The 25,893-nt window shown below is 23.4% G+C and overlaps 1 protein-coding gene and 1 long non-coding RNA gene across 3 annotated transcripts in view; one reads left to right on the top strand and one right to left on the bottom strand.

Annotated features, from left to right (window-relative positions):
- Positions 1-25,893, bottom strand: part of LOC129612690 (protein kinase 4-like) — a 140,749-nt gene that overhangs the window by 104,912 nt on the left and 9,944 nt on the right. The gene's annotated exons all lie outside the window — the stretch shown is intronic.
- Positions 489-25,296, top strand: LOC129612692 (uncharacterized). Of its 2 annotated transcripts, XR_008697268.1 has the most exons (6): positions 489-626; positions 695-924; positions 10,240-10,646; positions 14,722-14,843; positions 19,329-19,756; positions 25,205-25,296. It is a non-coding gene; the product is annotated as an uncharacterized LOC129612692 (long non-coding RNA). The 2 variants fall into 2 exon arrangements; XR_008697267.1 differs by lacking the exon at positions 25,205-25,296 and having other exon boundaries at positions 19,329-19,835.

Below are 25,893 nucleotides of genomic sequence, written 5' to 3'. Positions count from 1 at the left end.
TAAAGGGCGACAAAAATAAAAATTTTTGTGTACATACAATATTGTGTACTTAGTGGAATGGTGTTAAAAAAACTTAATATTAGATACCATGTCAATGAAGGGGAAGGAAGCAGTCAAGTTAAAATACAATATACGCCAGTTAACTAATTTTTTCTTTCTTTTTATTTCACTTTTATTATTATTTTTTTCTGTCTCTTTTGCTCTCTTTTGTTTTCTTTCATTTACTCATTCATTTGGTAGTCTAGAAATAATAATATTTTGTCCCGCACTTGAAATTGAAATTAAAGAAACGGGAGGTGAAATTATTTTGTATGCTGCAAAATTTGTTGTAAGGGAATACTTTTTTAACGCTATAGACCCAATATTATTGTGTTATTGTGTATGTATATGAATGTATGATGCTTTAAATATTTTTAGACTGATAAGATATAATATAGTAAATTTATTTTTAGATAATAATGATGCTATGATGGAATTTTAAAATTATAAAAATCATATTATGTCTTTTGATAATAAAACGAAAGAAAAGCGGAGGATGTGAGCTCGATTAAATTCGACATAAGATCAAACTTAATAAAAAACAAAATATTGGAAAAATGTAAACAAAATTAACATGAAGCTTGAAAGTATAACAAAATATTAAATTTTAAATTTAATCGATTAAATGAAATTCAAAGTTAGTAATTTTTTTTAGGCTACACCAATGCGCAATTGAGAATTTTCATGAAAATTAAATCCAGTTCTATTTACTAAAGTAAAAAAAAGAAGGAAATGTAGCCTGATGTTTGGAAAAGTTTTTTCCGGAACTTGTAAATACTCCTCATTTAGATGCTTGCTCATATTAGAGATGTGAAATTTTTCAATCACGGTATATATTTTTCGTTCAACTTGAATGTGCTCCCAAAAACTGGTGAAAGTATAAAGGTAACACACTTTTTCTAATATTCAACAAGGGATGTAAATAAAAATTTCAGGCAATTTATGTTTAAACGTAATTACATCCTGCTAAGAAAAACTGGAAATCCAATATGAACATATTTCTTTAACCCATTTTAATTCAATTGGAAATGCCATCAATTTGGTTAAAGGTAGAGGGCTCAAAATCAGTAGCTGAGGTTGTTAATTAAAATCTTCTTTTCCCATTTGAATTCAATTAGAAATGCTATCGATTTGGTTGAACGTCGAGGACTCTACCTCTAAAAAACCTCTAGTACTGATTTTGAGTTCTCAACCATTCCCAATAATAAATAGTTTGAAAATTTTTAACAAGAAAGTTCTAAAGGGACTTTCTCACTTTGTTTACACACTAATAAATATTTTTTTTTTTAAATTTTATCAATTTAAGCTTAAGTTTTCCTTAAACCATTTTAAATTTATTAAAAATTTATGTAAAGCACATGAATAATTTAATAATAATTTGTAAGAAAATAAAAAATAATTTTCGTACATCCACATTCGAAATAATAATTTGTATACAGATACCTAATTGAATTATTTTTTGCATTCATGAAATATTTTAAAAAAACATAATTCCTATTATCGTTTTTGATATTTTAATGAAAACATTTACTTAAAGCTTATGTTCATGTTTTTCGAGAATTATAATAAAAAAACAATTTTCTTTTCTTTTTTTGAGAAACTATTTTCCCACCTTTAAAATTACAATCAGCAGTTAAATATCATAATAATGAAAAAAAAGGAATGTTTTGCTCCTTTTTTCTTCCTATAATATAAAAATTGAATATGAAAATAATTATATAACAATAGCAGAATGTAAAAAAATTATATAACAATAGAAGAAGAGTGGGGGAAGAGGAAAAAATAAATTATGTTTTCATGTTACTTATCATTCAAAATGCTGATAAATAGTTTTGTAACATCATTTAATGTACATTTTAACACAAATTTTTAATATAAAACCTGAAAAATATATTACGTATGCATACAGTAAGAAAAATATTTCCTTTCTCCTACACAAAAAATCACACATTTTACATTTCACTTGATTTCTCAGATTTTTTTTTTTACAAACACCAGAAAATAAAAACAAAGAAATACAAAATAAAAATTACAAAATTTCACGCCATCTAACGTTAAAAGAAACCATTAAAAAGACAGTCAAAAGAATAAAAACTAACTACCAACATTATTACAAAAAGAAATTTTTTTATCGATTTAATTAAGTCGTTTATATTATGTTTTTATTCTATATAGCTATGTCCATTTCATGTCTGGAAAAATGAACGCTAAAGATTAAAAACTTATTATTATTTAATACTCTGATTACTTATTTGCCGTCAAGCAGTCTCGTGATATTTTTAACTACATTTCCTACTCATTCCAAATTAAAAATAAAATTTTGTAAAATTTAAATGTAAGCATAAGGTGTGAGAACCCTCAGAAAGGGTGTGAGGAGAAGGAGGAGTGGGAGAAGAATATTGCAATAAAATGAGTCTCCTTTTTTTTTACTATGACTTTTGTTTAATAATTTAAAAAAAATTATAATTTTATACTGAACAGATATTTGTATAAAACGAAATTTATATATTTTATGAATTCTGTACGAGTTATTACACGAACATTATCCGAATATTTAATAAATGTCAAAGTATTGGAGATTCTGGATTAATTAATATATAGGGCTGCAGAAAATTACAATTAACACATTAAAGTAACAGTACTGTTTTCTTTAACAGCAGCAATATTAATTCGGTCTATCTTTGCTAACTCATATCGACGTCAACACTTACATGTTGGAGTTTCAGTCAGTCGAAATTGGATATTGCTATATGTAGGTTCAGTAAATTATAATATTAAAATTGTTCATCTCGTTTAATTTGCTGGTTAATTTCGGAAGATTTATACAGATAACTGCAATCAGGTGCATAAAATACTCCTTAGCTATAAAATTGGTGAGCTCGATGAAGCTGTTTATGCGATATGATCATTCCAGACCAAGCATATCTGCATGTATAATTTTCGATACCGTATCTTTTAAAATTCAAGTCAATCGAATTACTTAATATTATACCTTCTATAATTTTTGAAATGAATTCAAACAAATTTTGAAGTTGTACGGTAGATACCCGAACCACTGGTTGGCCCATATCTGATTTGAATTGGATTCTGATATTTACTATAAATCATTTATAAAAATTTGATAAACGTAGCTCATTTAGTTCTTAAGTTGTAGCTGGGACGGACGAACATAGATGCTAAATCGACTCAGAATCCGGATCTGATCAAAAATATATGATCTCAAATCGTTATTTATTTACGCTTCTAAAAAGAGTAGCAGAGGGTATTATAAGGAAGCAAATTTTATAAAACATCTCACCAATTACATCATTTCTGTATGAAAATATTTCAATAAGCCTGTTTAAATATCTTTACTAGTCTTTTAAGTCGATTAAAATATGACAATGAATTTCCACATTTTTAAATTAAATTTTCAAAAATTCATAACTTCCTCCTTTATGAAAATAACGGTTCAATATAGGAACATTAAAGTTAAAATCTAAAAATAACTTTCAGAAAAATATAATTTAATTTTTTTTTTGTTTTTCTTATATTATCATATTTATAAATCCATTTTGATATTGATTTTCCTTTTTTTAAACCCTTTAAAAATTCGATATTGTGTTTGTGTCGGCATAAGGGAAATTTTATCAATATGCTGGCATTCTAGTAATAAAAATATGAACGAACCAAAATATCCTTTAAAAAATAGAAAATAATATTTTCTACCCTAATTTCCAGTTATCAGCCTTCGACACTTTTAACTCATTATATAATTTTCATCCAAGCTACTAATATATGAAAGCTACTCAACAAAAACAAAATATAAAAGAAAATATTACATTGTTGCGAGAGAAATCTACAAAAGGGTTTAAGCTCTAGCTATAGCTAAGAGTTTCTCTAATATTTTATTATTAACATTATTATATTAGTGTTTTCGTGTTTTTTTTTTCTTTTTTTTTTCTGAATGAATGGAAAAACCTTTTTTCTTTCATTTAATATAAATAATCGTATTGAGAAAATTTTATCCAAGCCAACAAGCAAAGTGTCAACATGAAAAAGAAAAAAAAAGGCAATCAACATATGGAAAATAGGTCACGTGAAATGACACTGTCACTAGCTACCTATTATAACGGTACAATAAAGACAAAAGTCCTCCTTTTCAATTTTCTCTTTTGTATATTTTATATTTTTTTTTTACAAACATACAATATTTTTATTAATATACATTTATAAATAGCCGCATATACTCAAAGGACATGAGAAAATTTTACAAAAAGGAGAATTGAAAATAAGAAAATTAGAAAAAAAGAAACAAACATATGTCTTTAACAGAAGGAGACAGTAGTATTTTGAAGATTAGAAAGGACGACATCTAAGAATACTTTATATATTATAAAAGGATCTTTAAGGAAATATTATATTTAGAAGATGGAATATACATTCTATATAAAGGAAATGACAACACGTCTTAAGACACAAAATATTGAGCGCCTAAAGGCAAAACAATAATATGCTGCTCTAGAATACACACATTATTATTTGACATATTCAATTTATAAATGTTTAGTATATACAAATAACAAAAAAAAATATAGCATCACAATATCAACATCAGGCAATTGACACTAATATTAACGCATACATCTAGTGAATATTAGGCAAATATACTGTTAGTAGGCTATAGAATCAAAATTATATAAAGCTCAAATATCTATAGAGCTTATTTTTTTTAAACATTTTCATTTCCATTGTGTTCATTTTTAGTAATAAAAAAATTCCAACACAACATTAAACACTGAAAATTATTCTGAACTTAACTGTTATGTATTATTATTAAAATCCGAATGAATTCGTTTAATGATCCGAAGAATAAAAAATTATATTTCCTACCTTATATACTATTGTATTTCTTAATGCTTATTTGTATTGCGTTATGTGTGTTATACTCTTGCTCTTTAATATGAAAAAACGTTTTACGTATTTTATTAAAATATAGAGAGACTCTCCTATATTTTTTTTATTCTGTTATTTTCCCTTTTTTTATTTTGCTTTTTGTTTAATAAATAATGGTTCATTCTTAATATTCATGCCTATATTATTATACAAACTTATATCCATAGACGAAGAGTACAATATTATTAAATATATACCCTAATTCCCATGAATAAAATCCTACGACATTAAACTAATTTAAAGTTTAGCCGAAAATAATATGAAAGAATTTAAGATTAAAGTCTCTATAGCAGAAGTAAAATATTTTTACTATGCTATTGCTATAATAAGTTTAGAATGGAATCTTTAAGAAGTGAATTATTGGGAAGATGAACTATAATTTTGGATATGAATATAAAAATATTTAAGAAATAGTACGAAAATATGAATTAGAATTATGTAGAAGAGTACCTTATGTAAAGAATAAAAGAGGGTACTTGTAAAAGAGAGTGCTTAAAAAAAAATTTCATTTATAAAAATCAATTATTGGTTCATTTTTAATTTTGTATAAGGCATTAGATCCTAGGTTTCGATCTGAATTTTGTATCAAAAACCAATGTCCTGCTTATTAGGTTGGATATCTTACAATTCGATTAAATAACATGTACCATCGAAATTCTTCATCCACTAAAAATTGCAAGTGTTTCCACTTTCCAGACCCAGCCTACTGAGGGCAAGTTTATTTATTAGCCTGCCCAATCCTATAATCTTTTTAAATCGCTTCAGGTCATAATCACCCAGCAAATCGCTGGCGTGCCTTAGGCTTGGAAAACTTCTTCAACACTCCGACCACCTCCTCTCTGATTCTTTTCTTAGATCCCAATGAATAGTATGTGACCCGATTTCGCAGAAGAGCTGCGAGTAAAGGAGATGTGAAGTGGTTTAAATAATTCATTTTAATACATATTAATATTTTTATATTTTTGTTTTTTAATGGTGCACCTTGTAATGTAACAAAATAAGGTATTTTTTGTATACAAAATATTTATTAGAACACATACATTATTGTATTTATTATGATGAACTGATATAGATCGGAATGCGGTAGTGTGGTTAATCAGTTACATAATTGTATTCAAAACGACCAAGTAATTTTCTTGATTGCCTATTTAAACGCACGTTTTAGATTCCAATTTTCTTTCAGACTATTTTCATATTATACACATAGTGTGTATAATGTTATACTATGTTATGTCGTAGTGTGTCGTAAATAATAATATTTTGTTGGCATGTATAATAGTATACCAATTTAGTATAATAAAACTTATATCCTTATAATGTTAGTTAGAAAATATCAATGTTTGACTTTAATGGTTTTTCGTTGTATTCATGTTAAATTATATTTTCCATTCAATAATAACAGAAAATAAAAAAAAATGGAAAATATTTTCCCTAATTTTACCTAATATTAAAGTAGAAATTTTCTCAAATTAAATTGAATGACTTCATATTGTGTGGTTTAGTATAATCCTATAAAAGGATGCTAAACGGTAAAATTAATATTAAATACAAAATAAATAAATAAAAACTAAAAATAAAAATAATTATGAATGGCAAGTTTTTCTCTACATAGTACAAATTTAGGGTAAAATCTTTGATTGAATTATTAATAAAATTTAAAATAATCATATTACCGTCTCATTGGAGTATATTTTAATAAATAGTTGAAATTTTAAATTATTTTTTTCTAATTAAAATTATTTGTTTAATTTTGTTAATTATTATGAACGAAATAGTGAAATAATAACATCTTCCTCTAGCACATTAACCCTTTACTTTCCTAAATCAAGTTGACAAGATTTACTTTTGGTAAAATTAGAATAGAAAAAAATTTATTATGGTAGCTATGGCCGGAAGAAGTGCTATGTTTAAAAGAAAATAGCTGGGGCCATATTATGTAATTCGAATTTCGTAAAACGACTTTTGTATTCGGAAGTACCAATCAATTTGTATAGTATTCCTTTCCATTTCAGCAAAGACGAAAACCGTTTCACGAAAGTCGAATTGCATAGTATGACCACTGTACTGGTTGGCTCATTCGGTTAATTAAATAGGTATACGTTTGCATTACAGAATACCACATTAAATTTTGAAAAAATCTTATTTTACGAGAGATTAAAATGAACATTATCACTAAATTAAAATTAATTATATTATAATTATAATTTATTGATATTTGAAACTATTAATTAAAATATTTATATAATAGCCACTAATACACATACCACTTAATTATGATTATTGTAAATATATTCGGCTTACCGATTTATGAATATTTAAAATTTGAAAATAATTAATTATTTAATATTTGATCATAATTAGCATTAGATAGTAATAACAATAGTTATAATAAAATTTTTAAAATATAATTTGAAAAACTTCTAAAATTTTGAATAAAAAAATAAAAATTATTATTTTTCATAAATTTATTTTACATTTAAATTTAGTCAAATAACATTTTTATCTACATACTTATTCAATACTGTTATTGTAATTATTATTTTATTTATTTTTATTGGCATCAATATCTTCTAATTATTATTTTATAAAATAAAATCAAAAATTTATTATAATTATTGTTGTATACCGGCGAATCATTGAAATAATAAACAATTCATTAGGCTAAAAAAATAATTAGACATTATGATGATGTACAATGTGGGTGTGATTCGGGTATAAATGGGAATTTAAACAAAAAAAAAATTTTTAGTTTAAATTAAATTATGAATATTTCATGATATTTAAAGTTAATTTCATTATTATTTTATGGTAATTAGGTAATAAACGGGTATAAAAACTAAATTTAATAAAGAATTTTTAAATAAAATATTTAAAGTTCAATTGAATATTTTGTAAATTTAATATTATTTTTGTTTTATCTACAGATTAGCATCAGAAAAACTTTGGCGGCATTAGTCCACTGTATTATACCTTATACCATATTTTTTGAAACATTTAAAACAATATTTTTATTTTGTGTGGCAGCTACCATAATCCGTTGTTCGATTTAGTCCAATTAGAAAAGCAGCTTGACAAAAAAGAAATATTTTCTAAAAGTTTAATAATTTATTCATGTTTGTTCCTTTCTTTTTTAGTCACTTTATTTTATATTTAATATTTTCGTGTTTTATCAAATCCAATATCAACTTTATTCACTCAATCTATTTCTGAAAGCACTTTTCCTGATTGATGGAAAACCTCATTCATACGAACTGATGAAAACCTCACTCATACGATCTGTATATAAAAAAAGAAAGGAATAATATTGAAAATGACCATCCGATAACATTTAGCTAAATCATCAAACTGTCTAGCAGCCCAAGACATTTGAGTTAATGATCTATGATGTAGTTTATACTCGTAGTACATTAATAAAAGAGAAATCAACATGGGATTTAAAAACTGAGGTCTACAGTCCCCAAAGTTTTTGAATCTAGTTTTAAACTGAATCTAAAACTTTTAAATAAATTTGAGGCCGAGTTTCAGAGTAATGTCATTTATACTGATCTAAGCAAGGTCTTCGATTTGCTGCTTCAAGAGTGTAAGTGGGTAGGAACCAGGTTAGAATAGTCACGAATCTCAGTATTCCTATTCTTAAATGCCCAATCACTAAATTGCCATAGTTTATAATAAGAATTTTTCAAAAACATTTCTCAATTAACAAGGTACATACTTATATTTCATACTTAAAGTATAAAATTAGTATAAAATAGCATAAAATTTCATTCAGAATGTTCAAATAATTTAATTTTAGTCACCATAACAAACTATTCGTCTCATTTTACTTTAATTAAAAAAATTGAATTGGTTATCCTTTTAAAAAACTAATTTATTAAAAATATTTTAATTTAATATGGCTGTAGTACTTTTGATATTTTAGATTTATATAACCAATGTTAAATTCATTTGAGGTAATTTACGTTTTTAATGGAAATTAGCATTTTAACTGATTAGGTATGTGCTCAGTTAAAATTCAAAGTATTTAGAAAATTAGGAAAATTAAAAATTCTACGTGGTACTCTTATTCTTTTAATTATAAAACTCAATACATTTTGTATTTTTTTTTGTTGTTAAAACTTGAATGTCACATAACCACACTAAATATAGACATAAAATTGATTTTAATTTCTTTCTTTATTTTTTTCCTCCCAACTATAACCTATTAATTTTCTTTTTCAATACTATATTAAAAACGCTATATTCCTTTTTAATTAAATTACCTTAAATTTTATTTCTAACTGATTAAACACGAATTCATTTATATTCACTACGTTCAGGAAACATTTTATTCCTAGCATATAGCAGAAGCATAGCAGCAGTAACAGCAGAAAATATAATTACAATTGCACCGATGCACACCTATTTGGTACATTACCTATATAAATGCAAAATCAATATGAAGCTATAAATAATGGCTTAGAATCAATATACATAATATAATATAGATCCTTAGAAATATATTATACATAATGTAGTTTTATGTGCATCCTGTATGTGACACAAGGTTTAAAATTGATTCAATGCTATTTTTAAAAATGGAAAAGGTAAAATTTCTAATATAAATAAAAAAATAATGAAGAATGGTCGCAACAAAATTCATTTTTTCCGCATTTCGTTTTACTTTTTTGAAAGAACAAAAAAAAACATGAGTAAAAGAATTCAATTTTCATCTATTTCCTTTTTAACCATCACTTCCGTAGAATATTTTCCTATATAATGTCTACATTATATACAAGAATGGCGCGGACTTATGCTACATTGACTGATTTTATATCAGAAAATTTACCATCAAGTATATGCATGAACTGTATGGGAAACATAGTTTCATATACCTACATAAACAAAACTATTATATCTATAAATATATATAAATTTGAAGGACATACTTAAAAGTTTCAAGGATAATGAAATTTTTCTGTTTTAGAAATTGAAAATCAGAACGAAAAAGCAAAATGTATAATTGACATTTAAATTAAAAAGTTTAACAGAAATCAATTATATTTAAAATCGCATATTATAATTTATAAAGAGACACAAAACACTGTATAACAGTTTAATTTACAGGTATACCAACAATGTACGTATATAAATTCGTGAAATTTTCATTAATTTTTGAGAACAAAATATATAATTGATTTTAAAAAAGATTTATACAGTACTTATATGTTGTCAAATTCAAAGTTATACCTACAAAAAATTTATTGGTTTTTCTATGTTTATTTGTAGTTTTCAATCAGAGATGTCTTTCAATGGATCAAGTCAGTAAAGCCAAAATAATGAACGATTTAAGTGATGAAAGCAATGTTCTATTGAAGTATAAATAATATTCAGCTGAGTTCAGTAATTATTTACTCTTGAACTGAATCAGATTCAGAAACTATACTAGTGCAATATGGAACTCAAGAAAATTTCTACTACAAAAGACTGGTCTTACGGGATAAATGTCATTTAATGGATCAATTCTAGAAGTAAAGTACAAATAATAAAAGATTTGAGTTTAGTTGAATTCAGTAACTATTTACTCTTAAACTGAGTCTGATTCAACAATTGGATTATTGCAATATGAAACTCAAGAAAATTTCTGCTACAAGATATTAAGAGGAAGTTTTTCAATAAGGAGCCATTTTCCTGAGGTACAAATTGATATCAGTGAATATTTAGTTCAATATGAGTACATAATTTAAGTTTTCTCTATGGTTTTTAATAATACCGATCGAAAAAATCAAGCTTATTCTTATTACATCTAACTATAATAACATTATAGGTCAACGGAAAATTTCAAAATTAATTGAATCAAAATGTATACAGTATTTCCATTCAAACTACACGACTTCTAGCACAAATTGTTCATTATGTAAGGCAAACAGCAAACAAAAAATCAAATTATCTTCATAAATTAAACTTTGCCTTTCAATTCTTATTTTAATTTAAAATTTATATTAAATAAAATTTTCCAGACCTCTTTTCAAATCCAAAATTTACTCAGCATAAATTTATATAAATTTCTATTGAAAAAGTTTTCCTTATTTTCCGAAAACAAAAAAAAAAAATGTTTCAAATTTTCAAAAGTCGTTGAAAAATACTAGAAAAAAATAGTAGTGTACCTAGATTCTGTAATAAAATATTTGTGTCCATTCAACCCTTATGAATAGGTACACCTGCATTCAATTTTTTTTTTCATATTTATATGAAAGAAACCGACACTATTTTCTAGAATTTTATAATATAATTTTTTTTTATTTAATGATGATATTTTTTCCATTTTCTATAGAATTTCTGAATTTTTATTACATTTGAAAAGGATAATAAATGTATTTTGTATAGTTAGAAGTATGGCTGTGAAATTTCAAGAAAAAATTTATTCTTTTTTTAACCTAGAAAACTTTACAATGTATATAGTGCCACTCCTTGTATACAATACGAATTTTTGAGACTTAATACAGCTGTTTTAAATTTAAAGCAAAATCCATGTGCTGTAGCTATATGAGAATTTAGTTTTATTTAAGAATATCATGTTTCAAGTAATTAATATTGAATATTGATTAAGTACTTTGTTACATTTATAGAGAAAATATCTTTTTTTTGTAAAGTAGGATGTAGTTTTCTTATAAAAACTGCATTATTTATGTGACCACATTTAAAATTAGCATGAAAAGAACGCATATTATGTATTAATTAATTAATATTAAATTTATTTTGAGGTCAAAGTTAATTTTTACAAAATAATTGATTCTGTAATTTGCAATTAATTATGCAACTAAATTTCAGTTAAAACTGAAGGGATATGTAGGATCATGTATAAAATTTCAAAATCAATAATTAAAAATCCAAGAAGCGATTAAAATATAGCCAATCATAATAAAAAGTATCTATGTAAAATTGTGGTCACTAACAATAATTATTTAACCCAAATTTAATAGCTGATAATTTTATAACAAAATTTAAGTTCTTATAAATTTTCAATTATTTTGATTAATATTACCAACCTAATTGATATCAAAACAGCCACATTTGGTTCCAGACCACCAGGCCATCACTTTTCGTACGATTATAGGTCATCTACTATATAATTTAATAGAACGTTAAAGGAAAAGTTGGTTGATGCTTTGTCAGTTTTCAGTACAAATTATCAACAAGGACTGTCGCATATAGAGTATATTAATTTTTATAAGCATCCTGTAAAATCAAGTGAACGTATTTCTCTAAGTTGTTTTTTTTCTATATAAACTAAAATCTAATAAAAATACAATTCAAACGTAGTGAAAAGTAGTGAAAAAAAAAATAATAACTTCTACTTATATGCTTCTAGTTTTTTATTTTTTCTATATGTTATGTAATATCAAAATGTAATAATAAAGTAAACATCAAGAATAAATATAATTTAGTAAAGCACAATGTGTACGAAAAACGGAAACTTATACAAATCTTCAAAATACAAACACAAAATAAAACTTGTAGAATTTTAACTTGAAATCATACCACGTCTCTACTTTAAGTTCATGTCTTTTGTAGCAGCAGAGTGCTGATACATGCGGGATGACGATGATGAGAAATGCAAAAGAAAAAAAAATTCTAATAAGTTTTTATTATAGATTGCAATATTTTAGATGTGTAGATTGTATTTACGACAATACAAATGTAGGTGTATTTTTGTGCATGAATGACATAGAAATTGATATTATATATTTCGTGTTTAACATGTACAGAAACTAGATATTATTCTTGAGTTAGAATATTGTAGGTCTCTGCATTTTATGAAGAGTGATAGCAATAAAATTAGTTTAATATTTAACTGAAAACGAACTGAAAATTTTTATAAAAGCAATAGATTAAATTTTGTATACAAAAAAAGTTTACGAAAACGTTAAGGATTATAATTTCAATAAATTTTATTAGTTATTTTGTGTACTTTCACTTGGAAATGCAATCATTTTCTTCTTTGATAGAGAAATAAAATATTTTAAATGAATTAATTATAAAATTCTTTATATATTTTAGGAATATACTAAATTGAAGCTTTAATGTCTTATATGAAAACCCGTAAATATATTCAAAAACGTCTGTGTAGAAGACAGTTTAAATGGAAAATGGATCAGACAAACAAAAGTAAACAAGTTTGGCTACATAGTCGCAAAGCGGTCTTATGTTTACAAATAAGGGAAGTGATATAAGTTAGAAAATAATTCAAAAATTTCCAAAAATTCATAATGAAAAACGAAAATTATTTAATTTCAAGATTTTTAAACATAAAATTATCATAGTTATATTGAAACTATAATCGCAATTAGTTACCGCAATATTATTAAATGTGAAACGCATAAATGAAATTCTAATTTGTCCTTTGAAAGATTATTAATACATTATTAAATTTTAAATTTACAGGCTTCTATTCAGAAACTAACCAAATTTTTTTTCATATCAATTTGATTAACGCTTCACAAATTTAATTTACCACATTACACTCTTTTTAATTTAATTTTAAGAAACTAAAAATCTTAATCTATACCAATTAAAAAATCATAATTGAAACTCTAATAAAATTTATTAATTGACTTTATTAAAGGTTCTTCGTAATGATCCTTTTTTTGATTTGGTGTTTGTATAAAATGTATACACAAACTAAAAATGAATCATTTCAGTATATTTTTCAAATCCATTCCATGTAGAATATGATAGGTAGTTTGGTATGAAATACTTATATTAAATTTTCTAGATGGTACGTATGGGTTTAAGACAATTTCGGATATAATACATACACATGCACTCAAACTCGTTTAACATTTTTAAAGCTTTTTATGATAGGAATACTCATATGGGAAATGACAAAGTCCTTTTACCAAAAGGAAAATAAGACAAAACATTTGTCTGTATTTGTGTGTAATAAAAAATAATATAAAACTATAGAAAAAAGCAATAATAATGGTATTCAAGGGCTGCAATGCACCATTCATTCATAAATTTTTTGGTTTAAATTTTGCAATTGTTTTATTATTCTTTGAAATATTTTAGGACTTTTCCTATTTCATATATTTTTTGTACTTTTTGGATAGAAAATTTTGTGGTTTCAATTTCTATCTTTATTCTTGAACACAAGAAAATAAAAAAATCTCAAATAATATTCTTTTATTATTTTTATTATCCTTTTTATGATTTATAACATTTTATTCAGTTTTATTCTATATTGTAAGTATCAAAAGGAAATAAATTTCACGTATACGAATAAAACATTCTAAATCCCTTTGGATATAAATCTATGTATTATATAGAAAAATAAAAAACTAATAAAAAATGAATAAAATTTTGAAAACGTGAAAGTTTTCTATTTTTAGAGAAGAATTGAGAGACTAAACGTGATCTTGAAAATTTAGAAATACAAGAAATTTTTATTGCAATTTAAAATTCTAGTATAGTTTAATATACGTCTAGTCATAAGATTCTGAAATGTTCAAATTTTTTAACATTTTCATCTAACTGTAATAATAAGTGTGTTAGTACATACATATATGTTAAGTAGATCAACATTATTTTTAAATTTAAGCAGCTCAAAAATTTTTTATAATATGACAATGAAAGTTTCATATTTTTGTGTATTAAATTTTTTTTGAATAATGTAAATATTTAATTTTAAAGATTCATTAACAAACTTAAAATGTAATTTTTTTTTAGTAAAAATCAAGGTTAACATTTTACTATTTTTTGTCATTTTAGTAAATTTTCAAGGAGGGCAATCACATTGATCACAAATTAATTGTGAAAATTAATTTGAGAGAAAATCAAATCATTGAGAGAAATATTTCGGAATTAAATAAAAAGTACCAGAAATAGATTTGGTAAAGATTTAATTTTATTGATGAAATTTTAAAATATTCTAAATTTAATTTAAGTTTTTTTGAAAATTTAATGGCAACCTAAATTCAATTTAATGACAACTGAATATTTATTATATGAGTCAATTTCCTTTAAATTCTTTAATTAAATGAAAATTTTAGCTAAAAAAATGTGTAATTTTTTTGTAAAAATTTTTCAATTCAGATTTGTTTTAAGAATTATAGTAATTTATTATGCTTTTTTACTGTATAATGGGACGTACTCGTATGTTAAAGTCGTGTGATTGAATTTAAATTTTATTATGATATTATTTATCATTAAACCATATTGAATTTAGAATCTCTCAATTTAGATTTCAGTAATATAAAAAATAAGTCATAAAATTTTATTTCCAATTCCTAATCTTTTACATTTGCCAAATAATTCTACAATTTTTCGTTCGTTTCTGTAATCCTTAAAAATATTTATAATTAATTTATAGATTGGTATTTTTCCAAAATATTAATCCCTTTTTAAATTTGAAAAATAAAATTCAAATATTTTACATTTTAGCGCGATTATTTTATTGTATAATAATTTTTGTCCTTTAATCCTCCATCTTTTTTTTTTCAATTTTCTTTTCATAACTATGAAGCCTCAAAGAACATTCTATATAATAATAAAGTGGTATTTTGTACTTGGTAATTTATCTTCACTTGTCCCAGGTCCTTTTTTTTCTATTTTATTTGTTTCTTTTGTCCTTCTGGTCCGTTGTACGAAAAAAATTTTCCTAAATTTTTAGATTTTATTATATTTGTGTTTGTGTTTATGTATAATTTTTCTTGTTCTTTTTTATTATTGAATTAAATATCATTGTATTAAAAGGTAGAATAAAATATGAATTGAAAATCACAAAAGATTTACAAAGAAAAAAAAGAGGTACAAGTGGGAGACGATCTGGAAAATATGGCAATTTTTTATTTGTTTATTTTTCCTTTATTACTTGTATCAAGAGAAGAAAAGGATATTCACTAATTTGTTCAGAACAGAAAACTTTAACCATTACATTATAAGTGAAATTTTGAAAAAAAAGGTCCAACAATTTTTTGAAAAAATGTTAATGTTTTAGATTTTATTGCCAAGATACGGTTAAAAAAAATAAAGAATTTTAACAATTAAATGACGAACACAGAAAATTTAATGATGTAGAAATTTTGAGTAGAAAAATATTTTATAATAGAAAACAAAATTTAAAATTTAAAGATTTTTCATCTTCAAATCAAAGAGAGTCTTAATGTTCGGAGGTATTGTGCAAAGAGTTTTACGACTAACTGCTGCTTCTATTTGATTATGAATACATTTTTAATATGAACTATTTGTTTTTTAATATTATAAGAATTTTAGATTTCTAGTTTATTCCCGTAAAAAAAAACATTTTAATTTATGGCTATTACCGTCGAAAAGCAAATTTTAATAGCAGTCAAACATATGAATTTCTCGGTTTACTAAGCTCAAAGTTTTTCATAAATATTGGAGACCTACTGAATACCTTATACAAATTCTTTATTTACTTCTTCATAATTTTCACTTTCTTAAGAATCTTCTAAGGTTTAATTAAGTAAAATAATTTTGTAAGAAATATTAAATTGGCTTTGTATTTTATTATTACCAAAATGATGAAACCGCGATTACCCGAATCACATAGAAAACTTGTATTGTATGATTGAGAGTAACCCTTAATTTATGACTTTTTCCAAATTTTTTTTGGGATTTTCGGTACAAAAGCTGAACTATTGCAAAATATTAGTTTTTTTCCTTTTAAAGATGACATCCTAAATTTTTAAATTCTAAAAAAATATTTTCTTAAAGATTCTTTAAAAAAAAAGCACACATAAATCGTAACAAAATAAAAATTGTTGTCCTAAATCTATATTTAATTTGCAAAAAAAAACAAAACAAAAAACAACTTGAAAAAAAAAATTCCACAAATATTTTGAATTGAATTTCTCCAAACTTAACCGAAATATGACGGAATATCTTTTTATACTTTTCTAAAGAATCCTTGAGAAAATGTTAATAAAAACAAAAACAAAAAATTTGTATAATTTTAATTATATAAAAAAAAATTAATTTTTTAGAGGCAGGATAAAAAATGTTTTAATAAGGCAAAAAAAAACAAAACACGATCAACCAAAAACTGAAAATAAATAAGACAAGAGAAGAAGAAGAAAACAAATAAATAAAGATTTTCCAGAGAGTGAAAAACTGATTATCTAATTTTCTTTTTAGAATTTTTCCAAATTTCTTCTGTTAAAATTTTTCCCCACTTTTTTCATCAGTATTATGTGAAAATTCTCGGATATAAAAAACAAAAGCCAAACAAAAGAGAAAGGGGTAAAAAATGAAAATTTTTTTATTGTTTTTATTTTAAGAACTTTTTTTTTATTGAGTCCTTGATCCTTATCATTTCTCATTTGTAAAAACGTAAAAAAAAGAAATCTTTTCTTTGGGTTTGTTTTAATTTTTTTTTTAATTTTGTTCTTATTTCTTTTTTATAATAATAAGTGTTTGAATTTTTTGCAAATTTTAAAGTGTTTTCATTTTTTCTTTATTTCTCTTCATTATAACTGTAAAAGTGAAAAAGGATAATTCCTAATTTTAATTTTTGTATATTTTTTATTATTATTATTTTTCTTTCTTTTTCCTTGTTTATTCATTTTGTATTTCTTTTTTACTTTCCAGTTTCTATTTGATAACCAAAAAGATAATCTCAGCTCAAAAAATACAAAGCTTTTCATTACTCTTGTATGAGAACTAAAGATTTTATTTATGCATGGAAATTGGATTTAAAAAAGTTTTTTTTTTGTTGAAAATTCAGCGACGATTCATCGAAATTTAGAAGAGTTATGCCTTATTAAAAATAAGAAAATAATAAGAAAAGTTATGCAAAAAAAATTCTGGTTCCTCAGCTTCAAAAACTAATTCTGAATCATTCCGAGCTGAGACAGAAAAAGAGAAATTTGAAATATTGAATGTCACGATATAAACCGCCAAATAGTATAATTAAATATTAAGATTAAAAAACTTAAGATACTCTTGCAATTACGATTACTTCTAAATCAGTTAGTGTTGATTAAAATATTAAGAACTAATTGGTTTTTTTTTTTTTGACAGAAATTCAATATTTTCAATATTTTTTTTTGCAGAACTCATTGTTCTTAAGTCAGAATCAAATAGCCAATCAAAATATTATAAACAAGTTGTCATTCGATCTTCTAGGCTTGGGCGTTCATCCAGCTAATTTGAAATTTCGGTCTATTTCGTGATTATTTGTTTGAAAATGATCAGCCACTGTGACATCCATTTTGCAAATAAAACATAAAACCTAAATCAAAGTCACATGGTCCAAGTTGCAAACCTGAAATTTGTTACAACAATGTCATTTGACTCAAATTGTACTGAATAGAATTGTCAAAAATAAATTATATGACAATAATTAGTGATGTCTAATAAAAGTTCAAAATTATGATCCGAAATGCAAATTATAACAACAATACATATAAATATAAACATTGCTCGCAAGTATTTTATCTGTGCAAACTTTGTGAACACGCTTGCAAAATGGATGTCCCAGTGATTCTTATAATTAAGCACGAAGTTGTCTTACATAGAACTTTCTTTTTTTTTCGAAATAGCGATCTCTATACCATATCAGCTCATTCATTTATATGCAAACACAATCTAATACAGGAAATTTAAACCCTAACTTTAAAATTTAAATGAATTATAGGTTTTTTTGTATATTAGGACAACATTACACAGCAAAAAAGAGAGAGAACAAGAGCAAAAAAAAAAACAGTTATTATGTTGTTTTTATTATATTTCAATGTTTTTTTTATTAAAAGTCTCATCTTTGCCGGAAGGATAATTGGATTATAATTGAGACTGAAATGATTTTTTTATATGTGTTGATAATATAAAAACAAAAAAAAATATTAAAAAAAAACAGGAAGAGAAAATAATAAAGGAAATTTTTTTCTTTTACTTTTTGTTTTTTTTTTCATTTTTCTATTCGTTTCTTGTTAATATGAAAGAAAATGATGATGAGTAAAAATAATATTATAAAAATAAAAGAAAAACATTTTTAGAAAAAATAATAATAATAAGCAAAAAAAATTATGAAAAAAAAAACAGAAATCCTGAGAATTATATCCTTAAGGAAAATTAAAATCAAATTATGATGAAAAATTATTATTATGACTTTAATAATGTTTGATACTAATAATATTTGATAATGATTGTAACGATGATGATGATGATGTTGATAATCATAATAATGATGTCAATAAAATTTGTATACGTACATAATTGTATAAATGTAAAGGAAAATGTAAAACAAAAACTTTTATACTGTTAAATATTAGCTTTTAAATTTTATTTAAAATAATTTACTTGTTGTACAAAAATACTATGTTCATGATATTAATATAAATATGATATTATTACAGGGTGTCAACAACCCCAATCTAAATTTTGCGATATATTGTAAACAACTCAACTAGAGATAAACAAAAATAGAAATTTTCGGCAAATCCGAGGTGTACCAAACAATTTTGAGTACTGAGAGCTATGCAACAACCAATTTTCATCGAAAATTTTTTTATAAACAACATAGAATATGTTAGGTTTGCTTAAGGAATTCTAAGGAATGTTTATTCACAATTTTAATGACCTAGTAAACACTTATTTCCTGGTACATTGGAGCTAAAGTGAACATTAATTTTCAATCCAATTGCAGTACGTCAAATATTTTCAATCAAATCCAATTGGAAAGCCTCTGAATATTTGATTTTGAAGTTATACGAATATGAAGAACACGAGTTCATGTTAACTACAAAAGTAACGATTTTCATCATAAGAAATTTGCTAGATTATGGTAATCTTAATGAACTTATCCTAAAAGCATAAAACCAGGAAATTTATATTTTGGAAAAAATGTTTTGATAAATAATAAGATAGCAGATAATGAGCAGAAAAATTATAGTTTTAATCCAGAATTTTGTGCGAATCATATCAATATAAATATATCAGTACATAAGAATTCTTAAGTAACAAAATATCATTGTTTTTAGTATAGATTAAGTTGTATTTTATATATTTATATATTCATTACATAAAAAAATTTATTCCATGAGTTTTACAACGAAAACGTACAATAAGATAAAAGACTTCAATATTAAGCAACCGGCCAGGATATACTTATAATAGAAAAAATATTATTACCAGTCGGAGGTAAAAAATAAGTCCAGTTGTTTGGTTTGATGATTGAGAACAGAAAGAGTATATTAAAGATCGTTTCTCACAGATTAGATAAATTAAACTCACAATACTTTTTATTTTTAATCTGCGCGATAAAAATATTTACATATTTTTTGAATTAGAAAAATTACAATTGTAAAAAAAATATCTAACTGGCTTTAATTAAAAATCAAAATTTTGATTTTACTTAAATATACAACGAATTAGGAAATATTAAACTTAAATTTGCAATTATTTTCCATAGAGGTATACCCTGTATTTTTATATAAATTGTATTTTTTCATTGTTGCAATAGTCTTAATAAAATAAAATATGTAAGTAAATATTATTTCTGTATACACAATAATATCTTAATGACTTTTAATTAAAACAATTTAAATCAAGAGTAAAATTAAGAGTTCTGAAATTGTTATTTAATTTATAATGTTAAAATTCTTAGAAATAATTAATTTTAATTAATTACTAGTTGGAATACAAATAAAATAGCAATTATTTTAAAAAAATAATTGGTTTAAGCAAAAATCACATATATGTTACAGGGTTTCGAAACTAAAAAATGGTTAAGAATAGATAATTTTAACAATTATTTGAAAAATAAGCACTTATTCCTCATATCTTCTTGAAAAATTAACTAAAAAGGTCTTAATAAGAAGTCCTATTTCCTGTAGCAGTTTAATTCTGGGCTAATTCAAATATCATAATTTGTAATTTCATTCTTTAATTTCTCTTACATCCCTTATAGTAAGGATAAATTCTTTATAAATATTTTAGTAGAATATTTAATAAATTTATTTATTTTTACTTTAATTTTTTATTAGAATCTTGTATTTGAGTAAATAAATAATTTTGTTGTTTTTCTTATAATTGCTTATTATTAGAATTATTACTTTTTTCTAAACAAAATTCTAATAAAATGCAATATTATATATGATTCCCAAGAAAATTATATAAAATATGGATCAGAAATTTTTATATATTATGAATTAATAATTATATGAATTCACTGATTTGCTTATTTTATATGAGTAATGAAGCAAGTGGGATTATTATTATTTCTCGTGTACAAAAATCAATATATTTATAAAATATTTAATACAAGGTCAGTGAATAAGTATAATAAGATTCGAAATAATATTATAATATGTTATTTATATAATGGTTATACTTAAATTTATAAGAATATTATCGGATTATGCTTCAATGAGTATTTTAGTAGAGGTACATTAAGAAATTATAGATTTTTTTTTTAGTTTGATTCGCATGTATTCATTTATTTTCAAATTTATGTCAAGTTCTTGAAAGGGATGTCTTACTTTTTTCTGTATTTTTAATGTATAAAATAAATTATAATATTTCAATAGCGTATTAGGTAATTAATTTAATTGAATATTGATTAAAATTCTCCTAGGGCAGTGAATGAATTTAAAAATAAATGAAATATTCTAGAAACTAGATAATTTTTAATTGTAGGGTAACATTTTTTTATATCACCGATTTTAATTCTTCTCTCATTTATTATTAAATCAATTAAAATATAGTTAAGGTCAACAAAGATTTGATAATTATTGATTTACAAATTTCTCTAGAATCTTAAAACATTATAATTATGTGGCAAACTCGTAATATTAGAAGAAGAAAAAAACAAATCCCCATGTCGGACGCCAGCACATACATTTACACTTTAATACATAAAATTACATTATATTAACTCTTATATTATATAATATCTTCTCAATAATTTATATTATTATACCCTTTTTACTTCTTATCCTTTAGATTCTTACCCGTATAGCATAAATTTCGGAAATTTTTGTCCCATTAACATTTTTATGTAGTGTAATTAAAATACACTTAAATAAATACTGATTATATACGTATGTATGTAGATATATTATAGGTTGGCAAAAATTAAGAAAAATTATACTGTTTGCAATATTATTAATAACAAACACTCTTTAAGTATAAAAATAAAAGTCAATATTTATTCGTATTTGTTAAAAATTTTCTTCTTTTTCATTTCTTTTTTTTCTCGACTTTATGTTCAGAAATAAGAAAAATGTAAAGGAATTCTGTCAGATTCATTAATATATATAAATGTGCGTATGTATGTATAAGCATAAATTATTAATTACATCTATGATATTACAAATGTACACCCACAATATTAATTAGATTTTAAAAGTGTTGCCTAATTTTTATAACGAATGTTACTGTTTGGTTTTTTTATAATTTGTTCTTTTAGCATCCTCAAGGCCTTTAATGTACATATTTTCCTAATTTTTGTTTTGCGAATTTATTGCATTCTTGTATTTTGGGAGAGAACTTTTGCGAAATCTTTTCTGGACCTTCATATGAATCGACGAAACTGCATTGCGTGTTACTACATAAAATCATATTCGCTAATTTATATCGTTTCAATTACTCCTTGAGGATTTCTTAATTGAACTTAACTTTGTCAAATCCTATTAGTTGCTACAAACCTCTATAGTGCAGCAGTATAACATTAATACTGCCTCACTATATAGATTTTAGTAGAATTTTAGTAGTATACTTCTGACACTGAGTTACAATGATCTGACAACATCTGGCTTATTATTATAACATATGAAAAAATCTTCTTTAACACACATACTCAAATAAAGCAATTTTACTTTATTTTTTATTTTTTGTATATAAAGGATTTGTATATGAGTGTGCTTATTAAAGGATTTTTATTTTTATTTCTGGTAAACACACATTTTTATATTATTTTTTTAAGGATAACATTTTTCGTGAAGTTTAATTAAGTCAAGTTATTTTTATTATTTAAAGATTATATACATTGTGATTGTTAATAATATAAATGAAAAAGATTTTATTTGTAAGGAAAACATTTTCGGAACAAAAAAAAAACAATTTCGTTGTTTTTTTTTTTTTTTGCATTTTGCTGTAAAAAATTTTATTTTTGCAAGAGAAAAAGGACTTGTTTAAATAGGATATTCAGTATGTGTGTGTAGAAAAATATCTAAGATTAAATAATTAATTAGAGCAATTTTTTGTAATGAAGAATTTTTTTTAATTTACAAATAAGCAAACACTGAGCTTTAAGTCTAAAACAATATTTTAATTTTTCTGCTGTTATAAAACGTAATATGAACAACATTTCCGTTTCTATTACAGGAATTTTGAGGAAATTAAGTTTTTAATTGAGTTGAAATAGAAGTTATGTTAAAAATTTGCAAATGAGCTTTCAAAACCACATTTAATCATGCATCTATATGTAACACAGGAATAGAGTTATACGAAAAATTAAAGAATTAGCAAAAAAACAAACGCTCAAAATTTATTTTAGGCTCCCTCATATCCGAGACATTGATGACTGTAAACTTCGTATAAAAGTTTTCTCTTCCTCTGTACAATGATATATAGCAGACACCTTTGTATAAAGCTTATATTTTAATGTCCTAATTTGAAATTCAGGTATCCCTATCACACCTATGCCAAATCAAGCATTGTATGTACAAAGCTAAATACAGAAGAAAATAATCAACAATATAAAAATATTTTTTTTGCAAAATATAAATATTTAAACATACTTATGACAATTAAGGTCCCTAAAAACAAATTTTTTAATTAAATTTTGATTGTTTTGTATACCCACAATAATTTTATTGTATTATTAAGTAATTAACCTTTTAAGTTAATTAGTACAAAGTCACATTGTGTGTACATACAAGAGTTTACATACTTGGCTATTTACTAAACTTTTCTCAAATATTATAGTGTAGTGTTGAGTCAAATGCATTAATAGAAAAATCTTTAAGGAATTTAAATATTTATAGAAAAATGTTGAATGCTTATTTCTTAAATTTTTATATTTAAGTAGAATGAAATAATTATTATTTTTATCTTGCGTGGGGTTCAATTCAAGATATAGTTATAAATGCTAATAGTAAAAATATAGAAGTACTTGTATAATGTAGGTTTATAAAATGGATTTTGTTTTATTTCTAATATTTTCTTTATTCCTTATCTTTTATGGAAACTAATTTAATCTTAAACTTAATATATAGGTCAGTAAAAACCCCTAGAATTTTCATTCTTTTTTTTTTCTTTCCTTTCTCGGTCGTTTACACACTCACATTATACTTATTTACTAAAGTATTGTATGTAGTTAGTAAAAGTTTTCTTGAAACAATTTTTCCAAAATTAAAATTAAAATATCCTTGAGAAAAATAAAAAAATCTCGTTAGAAATCAAAACAAAGTTAATAAAAAACAATTGCAGGTTTACATACAAATATTTTTGAATATTGTCGTCCTTATTGTAAAAGCTTGTCTATATATTCAAATATAATTGTTTCATATGAATATGTGTTCTTGTATATATTCAAAAGACAAAAAAATTAGAATGGAAACCGTAATATAATCGTAAGTTTTTATCTTCATAAATATCCAGGGATAACTTTAATTCTATATGTCGTCTAATAGCATTTTTCGATATGAATATATTCAAGGATATATGTGTATGTGAGCAAATATATATATATATTTATATATATTATATATATATATATATATTTATATATATTATATATATATATATATATTATATATATATATATATATATTATATATATAAATATATATATATTATATATATGAATATATTTTGATATAAGAAAATCTTTAAATGATCTCTTAAAATGGAATTTATTTAAATGAAAAATTTTTATAGTAAATATTTGAGTTTGCGGTTGGTGTTTTTAGGTGCTTGATTCTGATAATTTCTTTAGTACGATATAATTTTAAAGGGCTATATCAATACATTTTATTTGATTGCATATTAAATCTGATTGTATTTTATTAACATATTTTGCAACTTGAATTATTACGATTCAATTTAAATAAAAGTTCTGGCAGAAATTTCACGAAAATTTTTACTTCTTCTAATATCGTACAGTATGTTTTATGGTAGTATAAGAAATTTAATTAATTATTATTAATTCATTAAAATATTATTTGATATTTTAACAATTTGAAAATATTTAAATTTTTAATCAATATTTTCTTTTTTATATTTTTAGATTACTTCTATCTTACTTGTATCATTCATGAAATAATTTCTTGGATCACATTTTGAATGTACATACCAGAAGCGGCTAATATTATTTGCGAGTATTTCAACTAAGATTAATAATTTAAGATGAAATCTTTTGAATTTTTTAAATTTCAATTTTCCGAAATATTTAAGTAATTTAGCTTAATTCAATTTATTTTTATAGGTTTTTCATACCTCAAAAAATATTGTTAGATTAGATTATAATGTAAAAGATTGTATAACAATTTGGTCAATTAATAAGTTCAATTGTTATATTTCCATAACATAGATAATATATATATAAAATATATAATGCAAGTCTATATATGATTGCATGTATTATAATAATATATTTATCAATAGCGTAGAATCGATCCTTTCTTTTCCTTTATTTTTCCTTTAATACTTATATATATATTGTACAATATTTTTATTTCTTTTTACTACATGTTCAAGTAGAATTCTACAACTTATATAGTTATTTCTAAATATTAAAGTAATAAAAATCAACTATACTGTACACATACTATTTGTATCAACTTTTATTATATATGAATAAGAAATGATCCAAATAGAAACGTACAGAATATATATATGCTACATAATAAGAAACAGTAAAAAAAAGGACATGTAAAGAATTGATATTGTTATACTCATGGTATATAATATAACAAA

Source organism: Condylostylus longicornis, unplaced genomic scaffold (assembly GCF_029603195.1).
Source record: "Condylostylus longicornis isolate FDR11 unplaced genomic scaffold, ASM2960319v2 ptg000076l, whole genome shotgun sequence".
Taxonomy (NCBI): Eukaryota; Metazoa; Arthropoda; class Insecta; order Diptera; family Dolichopodidae; genus Condylostylus; species Condylostylus longicornis.
This window is presented reverse-complemented; position numbering and strand designations above follow the sequence as displayed.